A 9,897-nucleotide genomic window follows, 5' to 3' on the forward strand; every position below is an offset into this window, starting at 1 on the left:
GGCAAGCTGCGTGAAAGAAAACCAGGCGCGCAAGGCAGAGGGAAAGCAGAAAGAGGAGAGCTTCACAACCTGGACGTGCCGTTAATCCCTCCCACAGCGATCGAAGCCGGCCGGCAGCGATGGAGTCTCTCCCGCAGGTCCCCACCGGAGTTTGGTGGCAGAGGGTTTGGCTGCGATGGGATTGTCCCTTCCCAGGGTGGCATCCCACCAGAGCATGACTTCTCCTGGCAAAAGTTTCCCTGCTACAAAAATGCAATCGGGTTTAGGGGAAAAAAAAAAATTTAATTTTGGGGGTAAGGGGGCGGGGGGGGCACAGTGGTTACTCAAGTGTAATGAAACCATTTCACTTTTCCCCTGGGAAACACTGGAATAAAAAAAACCCTAAACCCACCCCACTTGAAGTTGACATTTTGAAACGAAGCAGCAATTTTCTTCTCCACTTAAAATGTCATCACAGACTTTTGCTTTAAAAAAAAAGCCTTCCCTGAGTGACATTTTAAGGGGAAATGTTGACTTAAAACCAGAAGGAAACCCCCCCAACCCATGCAATAAAACATTTTGAGCTGCAGTGAGACTCCTTGCAGGGAAATCGATGTTTTTTGAAGAAAAAAAAAAAATTGCAAGTAACTACAGATCTTTTGTGGATTGAATTTCCCATGGGACAAACCCGTTCTTGAGGAAGCAAGACGTTGGGCCTCTCTCTGCCAGACCTGCATGGAAAAGGATGGAACAGCATCACCGCCCTGTTCCAGAGGAAACAGCATCCCCAATTCTGGGCAAATTTTCTCAAAAGCCCTGCAAAGCAAAGCAAAAAATTGGGAGTAGAGGCTGGTTTTGTCCTCGAGGGGCAGCAGGCGAGCGGTGCTGGCTCTGTGCCGTCCCCGCAAGGTGCCAGCGCAGGAGCTGCCCCTGCCCAGCCCCAACGGTGGGGAAGGTGCTGAGGCCGGAGGATGCCGGCACTGGGGTGCGGAGCCTCGGTGAGCAATCGTGGGGTTTATTCCGCCTGCTTCGGGGCTCCCCACAGCCTCCACAAGGAGAAGCGGGATTTAGTCTGCGACTCGTGGGAATCCCCACTCGCTCCCCAGGGAGCAAGAGGATTGTGGCTCATCCCTTCTCCGCTTGCAAGAGGGGCTGGGCTCTGCCTGGAGATGCTCCCCAAGATCCAGCTGTGCCGTGCCATGCCGTGCCGTGCCATCTCCACCTGTGGCTCTTCTGCTGGGTGGGGTTTGACCGGGAGCAATCTGTGCTTGGGCTCTCTGCGGGCCACACTTATTGCTGCCTGGGTTTTGGTTTTTTAATAACCTGTAATATGAGAAGCCTGCCCGGGGGAGCGGAGGGATTATTGGCAAATATCACTTCCCGTTTGCTGGGCTTCAGCCATGTGGATTAGCTGGGAGCAGAGAGAGGGACACAAACCACCAGGCTGGGACAGACCAGGGCTGAATCCTTTTAACACAGGGCTGCAGCAAAATCCCACAGACAACAAGTATCCTCCAGCCTCTGAAGGAGAGGGACGGGTGGGAAGATCTGCAGAATCCTAATTAGCTCTTCGATATTAATGAACTGGCACTGAAGCAAACAAGCCAGCAACGGCAGCTGGCACAGCTCCTGCCACCACCTCCCAGTCCCAGCACCGGGCTGCCGGCACAGGGGGCTCGGTGGCACAGCCACTGGCACGGGGACAGCCAGGGACGTGGGGACCCAAGGAAACAGGGGACACATGCCACCATGGGAGAGGGGCCGCAGATGGCGCAGGGAGGATACACAGCATCCGGGATGCCAGGGCACATGGCAGGCCATGCCGCAGTCCTGGTCCCCATCCCCACAGCTGACACTGGGAGATGCCACCACTTGCACAGGGACACCCACCTTCACCCTCAGATGAAGCCAGCAGCCCAGGGATGGGGCACCCCATCACCAGCTGCACCAACGGGTACCTGCTGGCTTGGAAACCTAAAAGCCAGCAGCTGGAGACATAACACATGCAAATAAGTCCTTACACTGGACATCCATGCCTCAGTCCCTATTTAAGAGCTCCAAAAGCACCCAGCAGGCAAGCCAAGAGGGAGCCAGGGGGTGCAGAGCCAGGACCTCATGCCAGAGGTGCTGGGGACACACCACAATGTTTATTAGTGCTACTAGTTAGTAAATGCTGCTGGAGGGGGGGAAGGAGCCCCCCCTCTTGCCCACAGAGAACCAGTGACTGACAGCTCCTTTCTTGTCTCCAGGGCTAACACCAACTAAGGGAGAGGTGAAGGGGCTCCCACCACACCACCCCCAGCACCCTGGGTGCAAACCTGGGAGCCACCCACCAGCAGCTGCTGGATGCAGAACCCAGCCACAGCCCCATCACTAGCAGGGAGCACCCAAAGAGCACAGAAGTCCTGGCCCAGCACAGGCTACAGAGGTAAGCCCCACAGAAAGCTACCCCCAAGGTCAAGGCGATGCCAGAAAACAAGCACCACAGGCAACCCTGTGCACAGACACAACCTTGGGCACAGCCCTTGAGCCCAGCTCACCTCCTGCCTGCCACTACCAGCACCTCCAGCAACAAACCCAGCCTGGGAGAACACACACGTCATGTCCCAGTGCCCAGCTAACCAAGCTCCACCTGCCAGCACAACCCCACAAAACCTACAAACCCCCTCCCACCCCTCTCACCAGCCACTTTAACCTCTTATAAACCCTCCTGGAAAGGCAGGAATCGCTGTGTGCTGTGCTGAGCCACCAGAAGTTGATTAAGCCCTAATTAATTGCATTAAGGTCAGCCAATGTACTCTGTTAAGGAAGAAAGCCAATAATTAAACTCCACGTGGGACGTGGAGTGCCATTAGCTCCCCAGGCGGCAGCAGCAGCGGAGTCAGGCTTGGTGGGGTCACAGCCAGCGCTGCTCGCCAGCACATGGCGGTGGCAATCGGGGAAATAATTAAGTGCCAGGCATAAAACCATCAGCGCTTTAGCAGCATGGCTATCAGCAGCGAGGCTGCCCGGGAAGACCCAAGGTGGAGGGGACCCTGGGGGGACACTGGCTGCATGGAGAGCATCCTCTGGGGGAGCCCTGGGGAGGATGCAGCCGTGTCCGGCCAGGCTAAGCCATTTCCCCAGTGGTGCTGGGGTGAGGAGAGTGGCAGGGGCTGGCGCGGGTCCCTGCCCGGGGAGGGGAACCCTGCGGGTGGCGACAATAGGGTTTTGTGTAGCCCAGACGAGAGCACCTGCCCCGGCGCTGGGAGCCGGCCAGGGGCACCATATGGACGGGACCTGCCCCTCGCTGCGGCGGTGCCGTCTCGGCACGGGGCCAGCCTGGTTGGGGATGTGGCCCCCGGCACAGAGAGAAGCCTGGATGCTGAGCTGTGCAGGATGAGGCTACGCAACCCCTGCCTCTGCCCATCGCCAGTCCGGCCTAGAAATGCAAGGCCAGGCACAGAGGTGATGGGTACAAGATGGGTGTGAGCGTCAGGTTGTTCCTGGTCACCCCAGCCCCGGGTGCCATGTGAGCTGAGAAGGTGAGGGTGCTGTGGGGTGCTGCAGGGGGGCCCCAGCCCTGAGCCAAGACCTCTCCTGGCCTTGGGGCTTTGGAGGGGAGCAGGGAGCATCCACCCTCCCAGCCAGCCCAGGGAAGGAGCTGTGGGGCAGCACGAGCCGGGGTCCTGCGGCTTCTGGGGAGGGGAACGAGCACGAGGCGCTCGGGGTTCAATCCCTCCCCGGCAGCAAGCTCATTTAAGGCTTTTCTTTGCTCCCAGCTGAAAAAATAAAGGCCAAGGTAATCTGCCTGCCTGTCCCTCTTTGTCTCGGGGATAATAGCAGCCAGCGCAGTGTGGAGCCCCCCAGGGCTTTGCAGATTACAGCTTTCAGAGATGTCTACAGTGCCTGGACAAAAATGAGAGGTGGTGGAGCAGAGCGGGACAGCGGGGACATCACAAGGTCACCCGCTCCCTGCCTGCCTGACTGCATCTCCCCTCTCCTTCCCCTGCTGCCGGACGGGCGATGGGACGGTGGCAGAGCACTCCTCTGCCTTCGCTGAGGGCAGAGTTATGAATATTTCACTGAGGCTTTTTGCTTTATAATTTACACTTTGCCAATTCTGATCATTACACATCTGATAGGGGTGGGGGAAAACAGAGACGAAACCACGTAACCTGCTGCAGTAACCACGACAGTGCGAGCTGCCGCTCCCGTACTCACGATGACTTGTTTGCAAACCACCTACAGACCCGAAACGACTGGCTGGAGACGCGTGGGAATCGCTGTGCGGGGCTGAGCTGCAGCTGGTTTTACAATAACTCAAAGGGTCAACACACAGGAGGAAAAATCCCAACCCAATTCCCCCATTTCCCATTAGTTTTGTCTGGCAGGAGGCGTCCCAGCCCCAGTTACGAATATCCGCTCAGGAATGTCTCATGTCTAAAAGCGAGGGGGAAAAAAAAAAAAAAAAAAAAAGGGAGGTGGGAGGAAACCCTACGCCTGGCCTTCTTTCCCCGTGGCCGAGTTCAAACGGCTTCAAGAGGGCAGGCAGGGGCAGGCAGGGGCAGGCAGGGGCTCGCAGCACCTCGTGCTGGCGCTCAGCAGCGCAGGCAGAGGGGCAGATCGGAGGAAGACGCCATCCCTTGTGCATCCCTCTCCTCGGCTTCCCGTCCTCGCTGCGGCTGCCCACGCCAGCCCTGGGTCGTGGCTGGGCTCCGGCTCCTGCTCGTCCCCTGCTCACCCTCCCTCCCACCCTCCCGTCACCGCACACGTCATTCCTCCAAACACAGCCCACGTAGCTGGCGCGGCGGTGCCGACACCGACACGCTGGAGGGGGCCCGGCCGGTGTGCCCCACGGCGTGGGGCTTAGTGCCTTCGCGCTCCGCTCCCACACAGCCCGGGTTTATTTAGTTTATCAAAACCGTCGAGTGCCTGAAGCCACAACAGCATCCTCCAAAAAAACTTCCTGGGGATGAGGCATCTGTGCGGGCGATTTGTAGATCCTAGAGTGCACGTACCTCCCGAAACAGCCCGCCTGCCCTCTGTGTGCCACCCGCCCCGAGCATCACCTTCCTTCCCGCCCCAAGACAGAGAAGGAACCAGACGGAGCAGAGGGGAGATGGAAGCACCAGACAATAAACCCATGGCTAAACCCGCAGTCCTCGACAGTCCAGCTCCAGGCTTGACAGACCTCGCTGCTCCTCTGCCCCACTCGGGGTGTCCACACCTTCCCCCAGGCACCCCATCCCCTGGGAGTAGCACCCACGCCGGCTGCCACCCGGGGCCATCCACAGCATCCCGTTGAAATTCTAGCTCTGGCCTCTGTAGCGTATGGAGATAAGGACAAAACTACTCCCCCGCTTATAAACAAGGGGCCAGATTCTGCCGCCAGCATCGGGCAGTCGATACCTGAGCCAGCAAGGCCAAACCCAACCACAAAGCAGCTCCGTGCGGGGATCGCGGCCGGGATCCGGCAGCCTGCCCGCGGTATGGGGAGCAGGAAGCACAGATCGGTCCCGGCTTCTCCTTTTACCTGGGGCCACAGTGAATCCCGGCGGCACGGGAGGAGCGACACGAAGCGAAGGCGGCTTGGGGAAACGGGATCCCCTCCTGGGGACGGTATCAAAGACACATGCAAAAGGGAAAATAAAAGACTGACCCCCCCGTCCCCCCATCCCTGTCCCTGCTCCAGACAAAGGCAAACCTGAGCATAGGAGCGCACACATGAAACACAACTCCCCCTGAGACCCCAGGCCAGCCAAGGCCCCCCCAGCCCCGCGGGACCCCCGGGGACCAGCACCACGCACAGACCCAAGTGACGAAGATGCCCAAACTGAGACACGGGGCCCGCAATGAAAATCATGCCGGGAGAAACACCCACCCCGGGGAAAGCAGCACCGCGGAGGTACCTGTGCGATCCGCAGCCAAACCACCGGTGCCCCCCAACCACGGGGCATCCCAACGCCACCCTCCCTGGGAGGTGACAGGTATTTATTGGGGCGAGCAGCTGTCTGCCCGCACCGGGGACCACGGCTGGCGGGTGGCAGGGGCTGTCATTGGCTCCCGCACCACCCGGGCAGCATTGCTCTCCAGGGGCTCGCTCTGCCAGGGCCAACTTTACAAGGGAAGCAATTATTTCTTTCTTTTTTTTTTTTTTTCCCCAGCTGAAACAAAGACGAGGGCTAGAGCAAGTGAGAGCACAGATGAGAAAACAGGCGGGGGGGGGGGGCTGGAAAAAAACCCACACAAACCCACAGATCTTGAAACAAGAGGGAAGGATAAAAAAGAAACCGGAGGCTGCAGAGGTAGACGTGGAGATGGGAGGGTAAAAAATTGCAGAGGGAAGAGGCGGCAGCCAGGAGCTGAGCGGGGAGCTCGGCCGTGTCACATGTATCGCACCCCCAGGGAGCCACCAGCCACCCTGACAGCCCTCCAAGGCCACCCGGGGGGATGCCGTGCCCCCACAGGGAGTCTCTCGTGGGCCAGGGCTCTGCGGGGAGAAGAGGGTGCAGGGAAGACAAGGGCTCGCCCACACACACCCCCCCCGAGCATGGCCCCTGCATCCCAAGGGTGCTCCCCACTCGGGTGGGCTCTCCACCAGGCCCCTCTCCACCGCGGTGGCCGAGCAGTGACCACTGAGGCCGTGGGGGGACACAGCGAGCGGCCGAGGGGTCCCACCGAGCTCCCCCTCGGATCCACCTGCCACCAGGCTGCCAGCGCCCCGAGCCCACGCCCACGAGAGCCCCCAGCTTCCCACGACCCTGCTTTCCGTGGGGCACCCGCGAAGCCCCCCATCTCCCCGAGATGTCCCCGGGACCACCAACCCTCCGGCCCCGGAGCCTTTTCTCTCCGCCTCCCTCCCCGCTGGCTGCCGGCACCCTCCGGCGGCAGGATCCGTCCCCGGCTCCAGCCCAGCGCCACCGGCCAGCGGCAGCCGGAGGGCGGGGGGGGGGGGGGGGGGGGGGGGGAAGCGGGGCGACCCCCGCGCCGGGCTGCTCCGCTCCCCATCCCCGGGGATGCTGCCGCCAGGGCCGGTACCGGCCGGGCAGGATCCGGCCCCGCTCCGCGCCCTCACCCGGCCGGCCGAGCCGGGGCGCGCCCTCCCCGCCGCCCGCTCCTGCCCCCCGCAGCGAGGTCCCCATCGCCCGGTCGCGGTGCCGGTCCCGGTCCCGGTCCCGGTGTCGGTCCTACCTGCGCGGCGCCGCCGCCGTCCCCGTCTGCAGCCGCCGCCGAGTCGCGCTGCCGCGGGGGCGGGCAGCGGGAAAGGGGGGGGCGAGCGCCCCCTCCCCGCCCCCGGCCTCCCCCCGGCACCGCCGGTCCGCCCTGCCCGGCCCTGCCCGGCCCCGGCCCCCCCGCCCCGGCAGCGCCCGCCGGGGCTCCCCGCCCCCTCCGCAGCCTCCGCCGGACCCCTCGCTCCCCCCAACCGCCCTACACCCCCCGGGACCCCCGCTGGGCCCGGGCGGGGGCACAGGGGGAGCACAGCCGGGATGGGGGGCACAGCTGGGGTGGGGGGTACAGCCAGGGATAGGGGGTACGGTCCCGGATGGGGGGCGCAGTCCAGGATGGGGGGCAAAACGGGAGCGCAGCCCGGGATAGGGGGGCACAGAGGGAGCACCGCCTGGGACAGGGCTGCCCGCCCTGGGAGAAAGACCAAAACCACCTCAGCCAGGACGGAGCATCCTCACCCGCCTCTTCCCCGCTGTCTCCCCACTGAGAGGTGGCAGGTCCAGGAAAGCGGATGCGACTGTCCCCAGTGCGCGGCAACGGGGCGCTGCAGGTGCATCCCACACCGGTGCTGCAGCCCTGGGTGCTGGGGCACATGCGGGTCCCCCAAAACCACGCACACGCAGGTCGCCTCAAGCTGGGTACTGCCACCTCACTTGCCCTGATGCTTCCGGGCAAGGTGGCTGCCACCCACCCCCTGGGTGACATCAGCTCAGAGGGGACATTGGGCTGGTGTAGTGCCCCATCCGCACACACGCCTCCCCCTTTGATGCCTCACAACCAATTTGCCTTCCCCTTCATCTCTGAGGGCTGGGGCCGAGCCGGCGGAAAAAATCAAAGGAAAAGCGCAGATGGTGCCCGGGTTCGGGGACACCAGCCTGGAGCGCTCCCCTTCATGCCAGGCAGAGGGGACGGCAAGAGGGGGACACCAGGCTGCAGGACATGGACCTCGTCTTCCCTTTTGTCCGTGCTGGTCTACGGGCAGCAGCTTCACCCCAGAACCACGAGGGAAGGTGGCCCTTGGGGCTGGATGGGGCACGGCTTGAGGATGCGGGTGGTTTGCCCCGATGTCCCTGCTTGGCTGCTTCCCAAAAAGAGCTCCCTTAGTGGTGTCCTGCCCGCTGCCAGCCCCATGGCGATGCCGGCTGGAGGGTGGCACAGCTGCCGGGGTGGCTCTGGGGCTGTCCCTGGCAAAGGATGGGGATGGGGCATGGGTGAGAGCTGCGCCCCACCGGTGCCGACCCCCCAGGACTGCCCCTCATGTTCACCCAAGCTCCCCTGCCCCTCGCGTCTACAGCCCCTGAACGCAACCTGTGCCATTCCTCTAGCATTAATAAAGCCATTAATTAATTAATAGGTTGGAGAGATGGCTCAGAAATGCCGCTTTGCAAGCGAGCTGGAAGCGCCTCAATTCGGATCACGGTGATAAGCGGGCTCAAGGAGGCAGAAGACATTTTAATGCTGGGGCGGCCGTTTAATACAGGCAAATCCTTCCCGGTTCACTTCTGAAGCCCCATGCACACCGAGCACAGGTCTGCAAAGGAAAAAAAAAACCTGCAGTAGATGAGCTGAGTTTCCCAGGAGAAAAGCCCAAAAGGGGAGCAGAGGAGACCCGGCCGCTGCGCCGCACAGAGCCGCCTTTCATTACAAAGGGCCGGGAAGCGGCTCGGAGCTGCCAGCAGCACCGGCACGATGCAAAAGGGGATTTTTCAGGCTGATGCAGCAACAAAGGCAGTTAAATCTAGCCAGGTAAGAGGCTTTCGAGGTTAGCTGGCTGTTCCCACAGCACAGGCTTTTTTTTCCTTTTTTCTTTCTTTTTTCTTTTTTTCCTCTTTCTTTTTTTCCCTCCTTTTCTAGGGGGAATTATTTTTGGTAATCCGTGCGTTGCTGCTCGTTGGGCGCTGGAGCAGAAGTAAGCAGGTAAGCGGTGCTTTCATCCCCAGCCCAGCTTCCCACCGTGGCCGGGACTCCAGCGAGGGGCTTTGAGCCTCAAAAGGAAGCGGCGAGGCCGGGCCAAGGCAGCTGGAGCGGCGCTAAGCTCGCAGCGGCTGGGAATTGCTTATTTTTATTGTTTTTTTGATTGAAGTGATGGCAGCGGAAAGCTACCTGGAGAAGAGCAGCTTTCACACCAAACGCCTGCTGCACCGGGGGAAGCTGGGTGCCGTAAGGCATCACTGGGTGGTTTGGGGTGGCAGAGAGCAGGGTGCACTCACCACCTCCTCCTGCCTGGAAAGGTTGGGGGGACGGGGACGTCCCCAGCACCGGGTGGGGGCAGAGAGGTGACCTTGCTGTGTAAGCTGGGCCTGGGCACTGCTTTGGGTGGCACCCACTGCCCGGTCCCTCCTGGCAGGGCAGAGGGGTGTTGGGAGTGGGAAAGTCACCCACGACACCCATGTCCATTGTCCCCCAAGGAGCCCAGCACCCTTGCGTGGGGAGAGGCGGGTGCTGTGGTCCTAGGGCAGGAGGATGTTCCCATCACCGACTGTGCAGGGAACCCGGGCGGTTCGGGCATCTCGGTGGGATGGACCAGGATGGAGCCCAGACTTGAAGCCTGTTGGAAGCCAGGAGGGTGTTTCTGGAGGCGTCTGTGTCCCTGGACACCCGCACGCCAGCCCCAGTCCTCCCCGGGGAAACACCCTGGGCCAGGGTGGGCTTCACCCTGGGCAGCCGCCTTCCCGTGGTTCGGCCGGGTGGAGGATGCGCCAGCGGCCC

The sequence above is a fragment of the Balearica regulorum genome, chromosome 10, assembly GCF_011004875.1.
Source record: "Balearica regulorum gibbericeps isolate bBalReg1 chromosome 10, bBalReg1.pri, whole genome shotgun sequence".
Taxonomy (NCBI): domain Eukaryota; kingdom Metazoa; phylum Chordata; class Aves; order Gruiformes; family Gruidae; genus Balearica; species Balearica regulorum.